At 40.2% G+C, this 19,848-nt stretch overlaps 1 protein-coding gene and 1 long non-coding RNA gene across 2 annotated transcripts in view; both read left to right on the forward strand.

The window, feature by feature from the left end:
- The window catches only part of gstcd (glutathione S-transferase, C-terminal domain containing), a 99,704-nt gene that overhangs the window by 32,501 nt on the left and 47,355 nt on the right, over positions 1-19,848 (forward strand). The window lies entirely within an intron of this gene.
- Positions 13,250-18,055, forward strand: LOC308074928. The gene is made up of 3 exons (XR_013932142.1): positions 13,250-13,385; positions 14,738-14,788; positions 17,974-18,055. It is a non-coding gene; the product is annotated as an uncharacterized lncRNA (long non-coding RNA).

Consider the following 19,848-nt stretch of genomic DNA (forward strand, 5'->3'; position numbering starts at 1 on the left):
GGGGGAAAAGGATGAGAGTACATTGAATTGGAACAAAGTAGCTACTGTGGGAAAGATAGCAGGATTTGTGGTGGATGTCCCTCTCAGGTTTTGTACAAGGCATATCTGAACTGAAGGAGATGAATATCGTCGCTGTTGGGTGGTATTTCCAAAACCGTTACCTTTCATGAAATGTAAAAAAAAGAACCTGTGTTCCAATGGATCCAATGTAGTTATTATGTAGTCACAAACTCTTTTTAAAAATAAGAAAATAGCCGAGCTTATAGCTTGTAGATTGACGACACTCTTGTACGATGAAGTAGGGCGTTCATTTACGACATGAAACATAAAAAGTTGAAATATGCAGATACAAGGTTTCTGCCCGACAGCAACAATATGTTTAGGAGCAGCTGGCTTTAACCACTTTGATGAGATCACTTTCAGTTATTTTCTTTAAAAAAAAAAGCCCCATTGCTTTGTATTCTGTTGAGCCCCTTTCCTATCCAATTCCTACCAGACTACACAATGGACAATGCAAGCCTTTATTAATCTCACAATTAATTTTCTTTTGGTGATAACAACACTGCATAATCACTTATCCTCCAGACATTACGATTTTCCTGAAATGCAGTCATGCTACAGACAAATACTGTCGTGATGAGTTTTCTTCCATTTTGTGTCAAGTGCCAGTTGTTAAACCGCTTTACGTGGTAATCGCCTAAAGCAATAGCCAGGGATGTTTTGACAGACATACAAAAGCTGTTGAAAGACGCACGGTGAGGAGTCCCACGCCACCCCGTGTTTGTCTTCATTGCCTTTCTTTTTTTCTTGTCATCACACTCTTGTCTGAATGCAGTCAGTAGTTTCGCTAACTCTTTGGGTGAAAGAGGACATTTTCAGATGACAACTTGTCAACAGATGCAGCTTACAATTTTGAATATATTTTTCCGCTGGTAGTCAGTCTAGGCAGACCCAGTCACATTTTGCCTTAGGAAAAGCATAGCTTACATTGAGGTAAAGTTACTCAGTGCCCGCAATTTTCTTGTGGGCCTTATGGTCTGTTTGGTGTAATGTTTGTGGTAATGTGGCCAATTTGAGCCACTTTGGCTTGTTTTTTTGTCATCACGAACCACTCATTTTGGTTTTCCTCAACAGGAGTGATGTGGGAAGTGAAGCACAGCAAAAATGGAGAGTAGTTTTCTCCTGTTATTGATTACCGTCAACACACCCTCGAAATGTGCCAAGATTATTCTTCGTCCTTTGGTCCATAAATTTCCCTATTGAAGACCATATGGTTATAAGCACATTTTCTTGCCCCTGTGCTTACGCCTCAGAGTGCCAACAAGCCATTTCAAATCTCAAATTGCAGAGAAGATATTTTGTAAATTGCCCATCGTGATCTATGCCAAGGCAATAATAAAGCCCTGCCAACCAGATATGTCCATTAAAGGAAACATGGATGCCTGCCAGCTTTGTGACACATATTAAGTGATGTTGAAGGTGCCTTTAACACAACTCAAGCAACTCTGTTACAAGTCCTTATCTGTCTCCCTTCTGGAAAAGTTATTATTTGTAGTGTTTATGTCTTAGGCAGCAGGGCTGGCGCCTTGTAACCCAGGCTAAATAAACATGGACAAGACACCTTGTTTGATTTAAGATGGCACAAAAATTATATCCTAGCATTAGAAGAGTGGGTTGTTATTATACAGTGAAGAAATAATGACAAAGAGGAAAGTAGGCCTTAGTATACTGGTTGGCCCTGTGGTTATGGGTGCTGTCAAGGCTTACAGACGCAATATAGAATAGTTTATGTTGTGCCTCATTAGCAATGTATCAGGCTGCTTACAGGCATAAATCGAGAGTTTCAGTGTTATTTCAGTTCAGTCTTTCCTATTTACCTGACATAATGTCAAAAATGGGGTGACTAGGGTTTTTTTTCCCTACGTATATTTGATTACATTATCATAATTATGATATACCGTAGGCCTAATAGATGCATGCAATATATATGAAGTCAAATGTCTTGTTTTTTCATGGAGCATTACAGTGCACACCATTCTTGTATTGCATTTGCGGGCAATACCCTTAGCTAAGTACATAGCTGATACAAACTATAAAATTTCATTCATAATCTCACCCCGGTCTTGCTTATGTTGAATGTAAAATGTCTGCTGCTGATGTTAGTGTCAGCAGTAGTTTATCTGTTACCAGATTGGAAAATTAAGACAATAAAACCAATTTGCTCCTTTTTTACCACTTTAAAGCACCCGAATTTAGTCTAGCGAAAGTCAGCCGTTGTTTAATATGCAATGTACATAGTAGTAGACCATGGAAATTAAATCCACACATCTCCACGTTATACTGCCCTAACCATAAGCCTCTGACTAAAAAGTAGCATTAGCAAAATATGTGCTTAAAGATCCAGTGCAATGACATTTTTGTCTTTCAGTCTGAAACGGCCTCGTAACCAATCAGAAGGTTCCATCCTTTCAGGCTATGGCACGGTAGAACCTCACACACCTGGTGTGCAGTGTTATTGTTTGTAAGGGAGAGAGAGACGGCCACTGTGCAGAATCTTTGTTACCAAGTTGCTTATTTCTAACCTAAAATGTTATGTATCAGATACATATGTGTGTAGATGAAGTTTACAACGAGTAATACACCGTCTGGATGTCATCTTGTATGAGATTCAAACCGGAGTTGTTCTGTTATTCAAATCAGCTGTGTTTGGAGGAACGTGCAGCTATGGGAATCACACAGTTGAACGAAATCAAGATTCATTTATATTCATGAAAGTTGATCTGTATCATCACGCAGTACGTTTTTGTTTACAGGAAGTAATGAAGATTGGCTTTTTAGGTACTTTTGATTTAAATATATGCTGCATAGTTCAGTCCGGTTGTTCTGGAGCAGCTGTTATTTTAGCATTTTTCACAAAATTCTAAATGGCTGAAAATACTGTAGTAGGCAGAGCTTATGGGTTCTTTTTTTTTATTTTTGGGCGGTGAAACCGCCCCTATAAGTGAGGTTTGGATATTTGTACAACAAATCCTGCGCTGTGATTGGCCAAAAATGTATTGTACAACAAATGTATTTGTACAACAAATCCTGCACCGTGATTGGCCAATCACAGTCTATTCAGGACTGTGATTGGCCAGTGTCACATGACACATGTGCATAGCCCTATATAAGAAACCATAACTTTAAAAAAAACATAAATTTGTTTTTTTTAAGTTATGGTTTCTTCCATCATAAAGAGTGTTTCAATAAATGTATTTATTTTTTGTACATGATTGGTTGACTCCATTCAGTATTGTGATTAGCTAGCAAGACACCGCCCACTTCATACAGGGTGTGATTTTTTTATATATTTTATTTTTAATTTTAATTTTTCACAAAGTATACATACATACAACCCCCCCACATCCCTCCCCCTCCCACATACAAACCCACATACATAAAGGACAGCACAGATAAGAATAATCAAAACATAATAAAAAAATAAAAGGTACAAAAAAGAAAGAAAAGGAACATTAAGAAGAGACAAATCTAGCTTATGGGTTCTTGAGGCAAATTACTTCCTTGTGAGGACAGGGACCAATACCTTAATTCACATCACTCTGGGTCAGACTCGGATAGCATAAGCTTTGAAAGCTTTCACCAAATTGAAGGCTTTATGCACTGTTCTGAGCCCAGATGAATAAAGTTGGAAAGAGATGTCTAGCTTCAAAGCTGTAAGAGGAGTACCAGTACCAAATTTTAGGCGGAAAGAAAATAAACTAAGTATGCAAGAGAACAGTTAGTATGTGAAGTAGATGCGCTAATGAAAATGGCTCTCATTCACATTTTCAGTGTAATTATTGTTCATTTAAGCAGTTGGAAGGTGTGAAGTATGAGCTCAGAAATAATTGTGTGTGAAAAATCTGAAGTTGCTTTCTTGTGAAATACTGTACCAAAGATACCCACATGTCAGAGAATTAACCAATGAATTTACAGTGAGAGATGCATATGCACAGTTTATTAGATATGCATTATAGCAGCAGTCAGAACTTCAGAAGTGGTTATGAGTTGACAGTTGATGTCCCAAACCTATAACTCAACACAACAAAATAAAACGCTAAATATGCAATTATTGTAGTGCAGTATAGTGTATTTGCACAATAACACAGAATAAAATTTAGCTTATGTTTTTTTTGTCATTTTAGTAACCAAACTGACAAATATAGTTAATAGGTAATTAACCTTCACTAAAAGAATAAAAGAAAAAAATATATTTAGAAAAGAAAAAATGAGAAATTGTCTGCAGGCTAGATAACATTTTTAAAAGGGTTATAAAAACATAAGTACATTTCACCTCAAACAAACATAAGAAACAATATCCCACATTTGGGGCTGCAACAATTAATAATTTCCCATGTCAGCTCGTATTATTCCAGCTGTACATGGATATTATACTTGTAGTAGAATCTTCAATGTGCCTCCTTTATGTTTAATCGCTGAACCAGCCAGTAGTCCTCCTGTGGAGACGGATGTCTGGTGCTGAATCAGGGGCCCCCTGTGTTCACGACGTGTTTACATTCTGATCTGCCTGATGGGGCTGTCTGATAGAGCCCAGAGCCGTTCTGTGGCATCACAGGCAGTATGAGGGCTCACTGCCACAAGCTTCGGTTGGGAACTTCATCTGCCAGCTTCACTGTGTAGGATCCACAAGCCTCGGGTGGGGGGACTGGGGCCGGCAGTGATGCTGAGGAGTTACAGAAATAGACCTTGAGACTTGTAACCAAAAGGTCACTTGTTTGAATCCCAGGGCTGTGGCTAGGGAAAGTACCAAAACTAAGTACCTCCTCAACATATACAGTAATTGTTCCAGTGGAGCTGCTCCAGTGACCAGGTCTTGAAGACTGTGGTTGTAATAGTCATCTCAGAGTTGTCAATGTGATTAATTGTAGGAGCTTGAATTTGTAAATCTTTGATAAAATCATATATGATAATATTTTAATTAACATGAGCATTCATGCTCACATGACTTCCCAGGGAGGAGTAAAAGTGATGGAAAAAAAGTCCTGTCTGTCCTGTCAGGTTATCTTGAATGCTTAGGGTCTCCCTCCATTGGACCAACTGTAAATGATCTTCCTGTCATTGGACAAGGGGGGGTGGCTGCGGGATTTTGTGGTGATCTGGGTGGAAAAGCATTGTAAACCTCTTCTCTGTTGTTGCACAAAGAATTGTTCTCACCCGCTGCGTGTCATCTCTGGCTTTGTGCCAAATACTGTAGCAGCCCACCATGGCCCCTGTTCATAAACAATACTAGTATCGCCGGCTCTGAACTCTGTTCTCAGCTCACATCAGCCCGTGGAAAAAGGTTAAACAGAAAAGTGTTTTGGAGGAAAACAAGCAAGTCCCAACTGATTCCTAACTAAAGGGATGTGTCTGCAGCAATGTATTCTGAGGGATCGCAGAAAACAAGACAGTGAATTTACATTTTCGATTTGAATCTCAGTGGGTGGCCACTATGCACCACACTAACAAATGCACACACCATGTCCTATTGTTTCAAGGTTATACGACCCCCTTCCTCTTCAACGGATGACATTTTCCTCTTGTAACAACTAGAGCCAGCCTGTGGTTTATTGCTATATCATCGCACTGGCAACCTGTTGATGTCTTATTGGCTGCCCTTTACGTTCTCTCTCCTACTGTTGCGAGGGCAACACAGATGGTTCTCTGCAGGTCCCCAGTTATGCCTCAAACTTTACTTGCTTGTTTACAGCACTTCTAAAGATCACAGCATGTGCTTTTGTTGGAGAGCCTAATGTAAAATGTGTACACATTCATCACATGCACATTCACATTTGAATGAACAAACCGTTCTACACATATATATATATAAATACATTGAATATACACATCTACTGTATGCAATCAATAAAAAATCAGGAAGACACAGGTTGAGGCTCAATACAAACAATAATACAAATAATAGTCATTGCCAGTTGTAGACACTGACTTAGCTGGGAAGTATAATAAATAAACATGGCAGAGGCGAAGACACTAAGCCAAGAATCCAGAAGGTGAGAACAGCATTCATCCTATTGCGTTGTTTGAGGCTCCAAAAAGATAAAGATCAAAACAAAATTCCAGCTGTTTAACCACACAGGCAAGCCTGTGCTTCTGGGTGGTTCTGAGAACAGCCAAACAATGAAATAAGCAGAAAAGAAGGCTCGCACATTTATCAATAAAAGCTTACGGACGATCTTACATCTGAGCTGGATGGCCCGGGTTACTAATGTGGACCAGTGGAGAAGAACAGGGCATATCCCAGTGGAGGAAGATGTCTGAAGGCGGAGGTGGAACTGGGTGGGCCACACACACACTGAAAACCTACCAACATTAATCGCCAAGCACTGACCTGGGACCTGCAAGGGAAAAGAGGATCCTGGGAAAATGTGGTCTGAAGGGTGATTTATATTTAGTTGCGTGTCTGTGACGCTTTGTGTGCTAATCTATGACAAGACAGAACCAGCTAGGGATCCATGATAACTATTTACTCATTTATACTCTATACACTTATATGGGTCTAAATGTATTTATTTATGTTGTGAGTTTTGTGCCGCATGATTTTGAGTGTTGTTTTTTTTCTCTCCATCCCTGTGATGTGAGTAATGACAGCGAGTCAGTTTGGGATGGAGAGTATTAGTCTTACCTGTCACACAGCATGTCACTTTTGGTTCACTTCAGCCCTGGCTGGTTGCAGCTAGTTAGTGTGGTTGCCCGAATGGGCAACCAGACTATTGTTTTACAGAAACTTTATCTCTAGATAAACTTTTTTTCTATTCGCTACTCCTCCCACAGTTTATTTTTCCCAATTTAGTGCCATATGTCAAAATGACCGGCCTCACCGGGAATCGTGTGCTTGTATCTTGTTAAGAGATTGGTTGGATAGTTTTATTGATATTGATTTATTAGTGCATTAAATGTCCCCATCCACTTTAATGGAAAAGTGAAAAAACTCAAATTCAAGTATTTTTTTCTCAGAAACCGTAAGAGCTAGAGTTACCAGATTTGGAGGGGAGGTTTATAATTTAGTCCGAAATTATTTAAATAAATAATCACACCATTCGGCCTCATGGTGGCGCTATAACAGCCCACTTTACGTTTTTGGCCTATAACTTTTGAACCGTAGGTCCTAGAATAAAAATCTTTTTCCCCCTAGATTCCTTGGGTCATGACGCAACTCCCCATATAGGCCACGCCCATTTGCGTCAGGATAGATTTTCCGCCATTTTGAATTTTCTTCAAAACACACTTTTAGCTCCTCCTCCCACATATTTTCTCCAAATTTCACAAAAATCGGTACACATGATCTCTGGACCCATGCGATAATCTGGAGTGAAACAGAATTTTGATAGTCCATACCGTTCGTCCGTAAATGGCTTCCAAAGTTAGCGGAAGGGAACCGTTTTACAAAAAAGGCCACAAATCACTAACGAAACGTCCAGTCAATCCCAAATTTGAGTCACATATCGAGGGTGGTTTACTCAACGAATCCCCAAAAGTATTTCCACTTTGACCCATAGGGGGCGCCACAAATGCACAAAACGTAACCGTTTGATGCAAAAATATGATTTTTGGGGGGATCAATCCTCTCAAAATGAAATAAAAGTGATATCAGGAGTGACTAGACAATATGATTGGCCCTTTACATTTGTGGGAGGGGCCTATTTCCTAAAATCAAAACGGCATGTATCACGAAGGCAGGATCCGATTGACACCCGATTCGAATGGCACGTCACGCGGCCTCCGACGGTATTCCTCCCAGCTTATTCCCCGAGTCCCGGCGGCAGCGACCCGCGACTCGCGTCGGCGCAACCACACTTTGCAATTGCCCTGAATTGCGACGCGTCTAGTTAGTGTGGTTGCCCTAACAGGGCAACCAGACTATAGTACTTGATGAACTTTATAGATAAACAATACTTTGCCGTGCTTCTCCTCCCACAGTTTTTATCCCCCAATGTCGTGCCATATGTCAAAATGACCGTCTTGACTGGGAATCGTGCGCTTGTATTTTGCTAAGAGATTGGTTAAATAGTTTAATTGATATTGATTTATTAGTGCATTAAATTTCCCCATCCGCTTTAATGTAAAAGTGAAAAAACTCAAATTCAAGTATTTTTTTCTCAGAAACCGTAAGAGCTAGAGTTACCACATTTGGAGGGGAGGTTCATAATTTAGTCCAAAATTATTTTAAAAAAAATCACACCAATCGGCCACATGGTGGCGCTATAACAGCCCCCTTTACGTTTTGGCCTATAACTCTTGAACCGTAGGTCGTAAAATCAAAATTTCTTTTCACCTGGATTCCTTGGGTCACTACGCATCTCCCCATATAGGCCACGCCCATTTGCGTCAGGATAGATTTTTTGATATTGATTTATTAGTGCATTAAATTTCCCCATCCACTTTAATGGGAATTGCAAAAACTCCCATTCAAGTATTTTTTTCTCGGAAACCATAAGGGCTAGAGTTACATGACTTGGAGGGGAGGTTAATAGTTTATTGCAAAATTATTTAAAAAAAAATCACACCAGTCGGCCACATGGTGGCGCTATAACAGCCCACTTTACCTTTTGGCCTATAACTCTTGAACCGTAGGTCGTAAAATCAAAATTTATTTTTCCCTAGATTCCTTGGGTCATGACGCAGCTCCCCATATAGGCCACGCCCATTTGCGTCAGGATATATTTTCCGCCATTTTGAATTTTCTTCAAAACACACTTATTGCTCCTTTTCCTTCAAATTTTGTCCAAATCTCACACAAATCGGTACACGTGATCTATGGACCCATGCGATAAAGATATCCAAACGGCATTTTGATAGTCCTTACCGTTCGTCCGTAAATGGCTTCCAAAGTTAGCGGGAGGGGCCCGTTTTACAAAAAAAAACACAAATCACGAACGAAGCGTCCAGTCAATCCCAAATTTGAATCACATGTCAAGTGTGGTTTACTCAACAAATCCCCCAAAGCATTTCCACTTTGAGCCATAGGGGGCGCCACAACTCTGCAAAACGTAACCGTTTGATGCAAAAACATGATTTTTGGGGGGATCACTCCTCTCAAATTGAAAAGCAGGTGATCTCAGGAGTGACATGACGATGTCATTGGCCCGCTACATTTGTGGGAGGGGCTTATTTATTTTAGTGGGAGGGGCCTATTTCTTCAAATCAAAACGCCATGTATCACGAACACAGGATCCAATCAGCACCAAATTCGAATGGCACGTCACGCGACCTCCGACGGTATTCCTCCAAGCATATTCCTCAAGTCCGGGCGGCGGCAACCTGCGACCGGCGACGGCGCAACCACACTTTGCAATTTCCCATAATTGCGACGCGTCTAGTTAGTGTGGTTGCCCTAACAGGGCAACCAGACTATAGTACTCTATACTCTTTATTTATTTATAGATAAACAATATTTCAAACTGCTACTCCTCCCACAGTTTTTATCCCCCAATGTTGTGCCATATCTCAAAATGACCGTCTTGACCTGGAATCGTGCGCTTGTATTTTGCTAAGAGATTGGTTAAATAGTTTAATTGATATTGATTTATTAGTGCATTAAATTTCCCCATCCGATTTAATGGAAAAGTGAAAAAACTCAAATTCAAGTATTTTTTTCTCTAAGACCGTAAGGGCTAGAGTTACAAGATTTGGTGGGTAGGTTCAATATTTAGTGCAAAATTATTGCATAAATAATTACACCAATCGGCCTCATGGTGGCGCTATAACAGCCCCCTTTACGTTTTGGCCTATAACTCTTGAACCGTAGGTCGTAAAATCAAAATTTCTTTTCACCTGGATTCCTTGGGTCACGACGCATCTCCCCATATAGGCCACGCCCATTTGCGTCTGGATAGATTTTTTGATATTGATTTATTAGTGCATTAAATTTCCCCATCCACTTTAATGGGAATTGCAAAAACTCCCATTCAAGTATTTTTTTCTCGGAAACCATAAGGGCTACAGTTACATGACTTGGAGGGGAGGTTAATAGTTTATTGCAAAATTATTTAAAAAATAATCACACCAGTCGGCCACATGGTGGCGCTATAACAGCCCACTTTACCTTTTGGCCTATAACTCTTGAACCGTAGGTCGTAAAATCAAAATTTCTTTTCCCCTAGATTCCTTGGGTCATGACGCAGCTCCCCATGTACGCCACGCCCATTTCCGTCTGGATAGATTTTCCGCCATTTTGAATTTTCTTCAAAACACACTTTTAGCTCCTCCTCCCACATATTTTGTCCAAATTTCACAAAAATCGGTACACATGATCTCTGGACCCATGCAATAAACGTCTCCAAGCTGTATTTTGATAGTTCTTACGGTTCGGCCTTAAATGGCTTCCAAAGTTAGCGGGAGGGGCCCGTTTTACAAAAAAGGCCAAAAATCACAAACGAAACCTCCAGTCAATCCCAAATTTGAATCACATGTCAAGGGTGGTTTACTCAACGGATCCCCAAAAGCATTTCCACTTTGATCCATAGGGGGGCGCCACAAATGCGCAAAATGTAACCGTTTAATGCAAAAACATTATTTCGGGGTGGATCGATCCTCTCAAAATGAAACGCAAGTGATCTCATGAGAGACGTGACAATGTAATTGGCGCAGCCTCCGACAGTATTCCTCCCAGCGTATTCCTCGAGTCCCGGCGGCCGCAGCCCACGACCGGCGTCGGCGCAACCACACTTTGCAATTGCCCTGAATTGCGACGGGTCTAGTTAGTGTGGTTGCCCTAACAGGGCAACCAGACTATAGTACTCTATACACTTTATTATTCCAGCTAGATAAACAATACTTCGGGCTGCTACTCCTCCCACAGTTTTTATCCCCCAATGTCGTGCCATATGTCAAAATGACCGTCTTGAGCGGGAATCGTGCGCTTGTATTTTGCTAAGAGATTGGTTAAATAGTTTAATTGATATTGATTTATAAGTGCATTAAATTTCCCCATCCGCTTTAATGGAAAAGTGAAAAAACTCAAATTCAAGTATTTTTTTCTCAGAAACCGTAAGAGCTAGAGTTACCAGATTTGGAGGGGAGGTTCATAATTTATTTAAAATTATTTAAAAAAAATATCACACCATTCGGCCACATGGTGGCGCTATAACAGCCCCCTTTACGTTTTGGCCTTTAACTCTTGAACCGTAGGTCGCAAAATCAAAATTTCTTTTCACCTGGATTCCTTGGGTCACGACGCATCTCCCCATATAGGCCACGCCCATTTGCGTCTGGATAGATTTTCCGCCATTTTGAATTTTCTTCAAAACACACTTTTTGCACCTTTTCCTACAGATTTTGTCCAAATTTCACAAAAATCTGTACACGTGATCTATGGACCCATTAGATAAACCTTTCCAAATTGCATTTTGATAGTCCTTACCGTTCGTCCGTAATTGGCTTCCAAAGTTAGTGGGAGGGGCCCATTTTACCAAAAATGCCAAAAATCACGAACGAAACGTCCAATCGATCCCAAATTTGAATCACATGTCGAGGGTGGTTTACTCAACGAATCCCCAAAAGCATTTCCACTTTGATCCATAGGGGGCGCCACAAATGCGCAAAATGTAACCGTTTGATGCAAAAACATGTTTTTTCAACCCACGGACAAAAGACCCCACCAAAACTTACCTTCTCTCTCTCGCGCGCGAGCTCTCTTTCTCTCTGTCCCCCTCTGTCCCCCTCTCTCTCTGGAAAGCAATTTAATGGACTTGCTTGTGTGCGTCTTTTTTTTTTTTTGGCGGTTTGCAGCGTGGGCTGAGTTGATGATTTATATTCATTTTCGCGGGCGGGTTGGGCTCCCGTGCAGGTCCGCGCATCACTACTGTGTACCAATTTGTGTAATGTTTGGATCAAATCTCTAGGAGTACTTTCATAAAAAATGGTTTTGCAAAAAGCGGCCTCCTCGTGGCGCTATAATGCATGCCGGACGGAGGGGGGCGAAGGACACACACATGGACGGACGGACAAACGAACGGACAAGGTGCAAAACATAGTCTCGGCCATGCCTTTTGGCCTGGCGGAGACAGCAACAAAGCATCATAATGTGTAAAGTACAAAAAACACAAATCCTAATTCAGGTGCCCACTCCTCCAGGTGCCCAGTTGTCCAGATGCCCACATGTCCCAAGTGCCCAGTGCCCAGATGGTTTTGGTGCCCAGTTGTCCCTAGTGCCCAGTTGACTAGGTGCCCACATTTCCCTAGGTTTTGGTGCCCAGTTATCCCTATTGCCCGATGCGTTGTGAGCTTATCATGCTGTGTAAAGTACAAAAAACACAAATCCTAATTCAGGTGCCCATTCCTCCAGGTGCCCAGTTGTCCAGATGCCCACATGTCCCAAATGCCCAGTTCCCAGTTGTCCAGGTGCCCACATGTCCCTACTGCCCAGATGGTTTTGGTGCCCAGTTGTCCCTAGTGCCCAGTTGTCCCTAGTGCCCAGTTGACCAGGTGCCCACATTTCCCTAGGTTTTGGTGCCCAGTTATCCCTAGTGCCCGATGCGTTGTGAGCTTGTAGATCTGCTATTTTCTAAAGATTTGTATACACTGTATGCATTTGAAAACTTGAAATGGGACATTCTGCATAATTGCTACTTTTACTTCTGGTACTTTAAGTATATTTTCTGGGAGAAATTAGGAATGTAACTGGCTTCTGTGTTTTTTTTTAAATTATTATTATTATTATTATTATTATTATTATTATTATTATTATTATTATTATTATTATTGCTGTTATATATTTCGCTAACTTCTTCTTTTTAACTTTTAAATTAATAAAATGACGTTTGCATTTGCATTTGCAAAATGTATCTATTTTTGGTTAATACTTCAATGTCTTTTTGTTTGTTCTATGAAAGCAGCATCATTTTACATGCATTTCAGAGCCAACGGCTGCATCCGCTTTAGAAAGGATACGGAAATGGTTTACCTAAGTGTGTGTGCGTACGTGCACGCATGCGTGTTCTTGTGTGTGTGTGTGCGTGTGTGTGTGTGTGTGTGTGTGTGCGTGTGTGTGTGTGTGTGTGTGTGTGTGTGTGTGTGGGGGGGGGGGTTCCTCCGAGTTGGAAACACTGGTGACGCGAGGTTCGTGGGGGGGGGGGGGGGGGGGTGCGAGAGGGCTTGCCCGGGCTTGTTTTGACCCTTTTGCCTGAGCAGACCAATCACAGCTCTTGCTGATTTTGTCCCTCCCCTTAGACTCACAGCACACACGCTTCCTTCTCACAAATCAAAATCCTGCGATAGCCTCGGTCATTTACTATTGGAAAAGGATCTACTTGATTTAGCTTCATATTATATCATCGATCTACTTTGTTTTCTTCGGAAGACTTTCATTTCGCCGTCTTTTGTCTGAGGTGAGTAATATTACTTTATATCGCTTCCATAACTCTGATGTATGTCTGACTCTGTAGCCTTGGATCACACGACGGTCATGGATGAACTGCAACCTGGTGTTTGCACTTTCTCCCTTTTTGGACCCTCTAATCTACTTCAACGTTCAGATTTCAAACAAAGTTTTTACCCCATGGCCACGGATGTTATAATTATGTATGGGACCTCAGAAGTAGCCGTATCTATCGTATTGTTCAATAAAAAAACATTTTAATCCGATCGGTGGCCATTTCCTCATAGTTAGCACACTCTATCAGAGTGCAGTACACCTACCAACCGATGGGGTCGCGTAGTTGAAAGCATATGGAGGACATGCTGAGAAAATGTCCACCGATCGGATTAAAATGCTTTTTATTTAACAATACTGAAGATACGGGTACTTCTGAAGGCCCGAACGGAATTGTTACATCCGTGGCCATGAGGTAAGCACTTTATATTTGAAATTTGAACGTGTATGTACATGTACGGGCCTTAAATGAATTAAGTGCAATCGCCAGGTTAAGTTTGTTGGTGACTTTGTTTTCATACAATCATGTCACCATCGAGTCATCGACCTGTCATAACAATTCATTATATAACGCAGAATGCAGCTTTTAATCAACATTGCATTTGTTATATCTTGTCTGCTAAAATTGAGCTTGTAGATCTGCTAGAACTAACTTTAAGCAGCGAAAGTTGCTCTGAAACTAGGTTAAAAACAACAAGGATTCGTCAGCTAGGCTAACCGATGCTAACGGCTATAAATGTATGCTTACAACTTCCGCATGGCAGTGACGTCACACACAGCTCCTTGGAGCTTTGTTTGTGTCTGTCTCGACACAGACAGTTGGCAGGCATAGATAGATAAATATTCTGCTTGTACTTCTATCCACTATTGTACTTGTATTGTACTTCATCTCAGAGGCAAATATTGAACTTTTGATCCACTACAATTATTTGAAAACTACTTTAGTTGATTTTGATTATTATTTAAAAAACATTGGCTACATTAACCACTTAAGCCCTACTCAAACTTTTCTATTTGAAAATGGCAGATCTACAAGCTCACAATGCTATACATTGTGAGCTTGTAGATCTGCTATTTAAGAATTATCTCTAAAATTGGCAGACTCTGTAGCCATGTGATAACAAGGCATTATACATATTTGAAAATAGGAGATCTACAAGCTCACTTTAAACTTGTAGCCTTTTTTAAATAGCTTATCTACAAGCTCACTTGTAGATCACTTGTGAGCTTGTAGATCTGCTATTGTCTATTGATATGCATGTACTTTCATAACTCTGTGTCTAAAATTTTGTATTTCTTTTTTTACAGCTCTGGCTGTGGACCCAGGTGACAGACAGACCATCCCAGACCTACTGCAAGGTGTGTAACATCCTGATCCTATTTTAGATGTGTAACTATCTAATGTTGGCTTATTGACATTGACTTGGGGTCAAATACTAGGTTATGGGGGTCTGCTCTTTGACATTACAATAGTTTGAGAACCACTGGTATCCAGGTGACAAGTGCGTGTTGCTTCTAGTTTCTATAGAGTTGTCAGCTGACTGAAAGGTGATTAGAGGTGTTGTTAGGGGTTGAATAAATTGTGTGTGTGTGGTCACACATGGTCACACCACTTAACCTTTATTTAAAATAGCAGATCTACAAGCTCACTGTAAGCTTGTTGCTTAATTTTAATTGGCTGATCTACATAGCTCACTTGTAGATCACTTCTGAGCTTGTAGATCTGCTATTGTCTATTATGCATGTACAGGTGACAAGTATGTGTTGCTTCAAGTTTCTATAGAGTTGTCAGCTGACTGAAAGGTGATAATAGGGGGGTGATTGGAGGTGTGGTTAGGGGTTGAATAAATGACCCATTGTTGATGCCATTTAACAGGCCCTGTGTCTTATCTGTGTCTGTTTTATCCATATGTGGCACATTTTTCAGCACACTGACTTGTCTGGTTCAATTTTCAAGATCTATCTCGTGTGTGTGTGTGTGTGTGTGTGTGTGTGTGTGTGTGTGTGTGTGTGTGTGTGTGTGTGTGTGTGTGTGTGTGTGTGTGTGTGTGTGTGTGTGTGTGTGTGTGTGTGTGTGTGTGTGTGTGGGGTCACACATGGTCACACCACTTAACCTTTATTTAAAATAGCATATCTACAAGCTGATTTTCTGAGCTTGTAGATCTGCTATTTTCCTATTATATCCCAAATTGGCAGACATCTGTAGCCATGTGATAACATGGCATTATACATATTCGAAAATAGCAGATCTACAAGCTTGCTGTGAGTTTGTAATGTTTGGAAAATAGCAGATCTACAAGCTCACTGTAAGCTTGTTGCTTCATTTTAAATGGCCAATCTACATAGCTCACTTGTAGATCACTTCTGAGCTTGTAGATCTGCTATTGTCTATTGATTTTCCATGTACAGGTGACAAGTATGTGTTGCTTCAAGTTTCTATAGAGTTGTCAGCTGACTGAAAGGTGATAATAGGGGGGTGATTAGAGGTGTGGTTAGGGGTTGAATAAATGACCCATTGTTGATGCCATTTAACAGGCCCTGCGTCTCATCTGTGTCTGTCTTATCCATATGTGGCCAATTTTTCAGCACACTGACTTGTCTGGTTCAATTTCAAGATCTATCTATCTGTTGGCAGTGATAGACAAATATTGTACTTGTAATCCACTACAATGTTTTGAAAACTTGAGTTACTTTGTAGATTTAGATTGTTGTTTAAAAAACATAGGCTACACTAACCACTTCAGCCCTATTTAAACTTTGGCTATTTGAAAATGGCAGATCTACTAGCTCACAATGCGACGCGTTGTGAGCTTGAGCTTGTACATTTGAAAATAGCTGATCTACAATCTCACAATGCGACGCGTTGTGAGCTTCTAAATCTGCTATTTTACAATTATCTCCATTATCACCAAATTGGCAGACATCTGTAGCCATGTGATAACAAGGCATTATATATATTTGAAAATAGCAGATCTACAAACTCACTGTGAGTTTGTAATGTTTGGAAAATAGCAGATCTACAAGCTCACTGTAAGCTTGTTGCTTAATTTTAATTGGCTGATCTACATAGCTCACTTGTAGATCACTTCTGAGCTTGTAGATCTGCTATTGTCTATTATGCATGTACAGGTGACAAGTATGTGTTGCTTCAAGTTTCTATAGAGTTGTCAGCTGACTGAAAGGTGATAATAGGGGGGTGATTGGAGGTGTGGTTAGGGGTTGAATAAATGACCCATTGTTGATGCCATTTAACAGGCCCTGCGTCTCATCTGTGTCTGTCTTATCCATATGTGGCCAATTTTTCAGCACACTGACTTGTCTGGTTCAATTTTCAAGATCTATCTATCTGTTGGCAGTGATAGACAAATATTGTACTTGTAATCCACTACAATGTTTTGAAAACTTGAGTTACTTTGTAGATTTAGATTGTTGTTTAAAAAACATAGGCTACACTAACCACTTCAGCCCTATTTAAACTTTGGCTATTTGAAAATGGCAGATCTACTAGCTCACAATGCGACGCGTTGTGAGCTTGAGCTTGTACATTTGAAAATAGCTGATCTACAATCTCACAATGCGACGCGTTGTGAGCTTCTAAATCTGCTATTTTACAATTATCTCCATTATCACCAAATTGGCAGACATCTGTAACCATGTGATAACAAGGCATTATACATATTTGAAAATAGCAGATCTACAAACTCACTGAGTTTGTAATGTTTGGAAAATAGCAGATCTACAAGCTCACTGTAAGCTTGTTGCTTAATTTTAATTGGCTGATCTACATAGCTCACTTGTAGATCACTTCTGAGCTTGTAGATCTGCTATTGTCTATTATGCATGTACAGGTGACAAGTATGTGTTGCTTCAAGTTTCTATAGAGTTGTCAGCTGACTGAAAGGTGATAATAGGGGGGTGATTGGAGGTGTGGTTAGGGGTTGAATAAATGACCCATTGTTGATGCCATTTAACAGGCCCTGCGTCTCATCTGTGTCTGTCTTATCCATATGTGGCCAATTTTTCAGCACACTGACTTGTCTGGTTCAATTTTCAAGATCTATCTATCTGTTGGCAGTGATAGACAAATATTGTACTTGTAATCCACTACAATGTTTTGAAAACTTGAGTTACTTTGTAGATTTAGATTGTTGTTTAAAAAACATAGGCTACACTAACCACTTCAGCCCTATTTAAACTTTGGCTATTTGAAAATGGCAGATCTACTAGCTCAAAATGCGACGCGTTGTGAGCTTCAGCTTGTACATTTGAAAATAGCTGATCTACAATCTCACAATGCGACGCGTTGTGAGCTTCTAAATCTGCTATTTTACAATTATCTCCATTATCACCAAATTGGCAGACATCTGTAGCCATGTGATAACAAGGCATTATACATATTTGAAAATAGCAGATCTACAAACTCACTGTAAACTTGTTGCCTTATTTTAAATAGCCAATATACAAATTCACTTGACAGCTTGTCACTACATGCATTTACTTTTATATTTTTTTCTAAATACAGTATTTTTGATTGAAAATTTCAGCTGTGGCGTGGCTGTACACCGGACCTGATATCTTGGCCAACACAGCAGTGGACTGAGGGGACCATCCCAGACTGCACTACTGCAAGGTTTGTTTAACATAACATGACACATGTGCAAATCAAAGCGTTTTAGATCTATCTAATGTTGGCATATGGAAATTGTCTTGGGGTCAATCCATTGTCAGTTTTTAAGGAGACATTGCCAATATATATACTCTATTTAGTTTAACTCTTTGACTGCCATATCAATAGTGTGCCAGTGCTGCCAGCAAAAACGGTGATTTTACTGTACCTTTGAAAAATCATGGAATAATCTCTGTGACCGCCGTTCTCACAGAGATCGGCGCATTACATGCATGGGGTTATCAAGATTCCAAGAGGGGTCCCCAAATTATTTTGTTGGTCCCCAGATGATTAGCTTAATTGAAACACATTTTCTTTATTTTTAAAATGCCAACTCCTATTATGTTTGCTTATTTTGCACTCTTTATTGTCTCCGTCAGGCCGGAAGGCATGGCTGAGACTGTTTTGCACCCTGTCTGTCTTTTTGTGTGTCATTCTGTCTGTGGACAGTCAATCTCTGGTACCGTTGGCTTGATGGCAGTGAAACTGTGCACACACGCTGTCTGGATGCAAGAGCAGAATTCTGTCCCAAATTGGTCACATGGGCTAGTAATTGCTTTTTTGCAAAACACACTTTTGACCGTGCTCCTACACATGTTGTCCAAACATGACGCTAATCGGTACACAGTATCTCTATTGTCATTAAACGAAACTGGTCTTTCAGATTTGTCATATTCCATCCTGATTGGCTAAGATTGGCTTCCAAAGTTTGCAGGAATGCTCCGTTTTGAACAAAATGCCTCAAATCATGAACACGGCGTACAATTTCTGTGACATTTTGCACGCACATTCCCACTAGGCAGAGGAACAAATGCCACTTGAAAAATGTCACGTCAGCCTCATGGTGGCGCTAAAGCAGGTCGATTCATGTTTTTACCTATAACTGCACCGATCTGTGTAAAACTTTGTATGCACACTCCCTAGTGGCCAAGAAAAAGCCTTTGCCCTGCATTTTTCACATCTGCCTTTTATAGCGCCATCAGGTGGCTGACTTGTGTAAAACTATTTTTGATATTACTCATTCAGATTTTAATCCAAATTGCGCGCAAATAGTCATTTGATCAAGACGGATCTGGTGGACCTTTCATATTCCATCCTGATTAGCTAAGATTGACAACTTAAGTGTGCAAGAGTGGCCTATTTTGAACAAAATACCGCAAATCATTGTAGCACCGTCTGATTGCGGTGAAACTTTGCACGCACAAAAACATTGCCCTATTATAGCTCCATCAGGAGCCATGTTTTTGCGAAACAATTGTTTTCAAATTAGTCCCACAAATGTTGTCCAAACATCACGCAAATCGGTACACATTATCTTCATAGTCAAGTGATCAAAAACAAATCTGTCCAGTTTTTCATATTCATCCTGATTGACGTATTCCAAACATTACTGGCCCACAATAACCGACCTAACCTGGTAGAGACCTCTTGGAGCACTTTCTCTAATTACATTCTGTTTCCACACATTTTTAAAAGGTAATAGGATCCAATTTAGTCAAAGCTGTCAGCCATTCTTAATCAAATAATTCAAATGGAATAAAACAAAATGGTTACACCATTACTCTACAGATAAATGGTAACATTAGTGTTTGCAACAGTAAACTTATGAATTAATGCATTATTTTCCCACACTGCTATACCTAATATAAACTATGCAGATGATATGCGTACTTCAATTCTATGGTGTACTCATCATATACATAATCTTTGGTAGACATATATGCTTATGTAATACTTTCTCTCTTTAGTTCTA

The sequence above is a fragment of the Gymnoscopelus braueri genome (assembly GCF_963280865.1).
Source record: "Gymnoscopelus braueri genome assembly, chromosome: 2".
NCBI lineage: Eukaryota > Metazoa > Chordata > Actinopteri > Myctophiformes > Myctophidae > Gymnoscopelus > Gymnoscopelus braueri.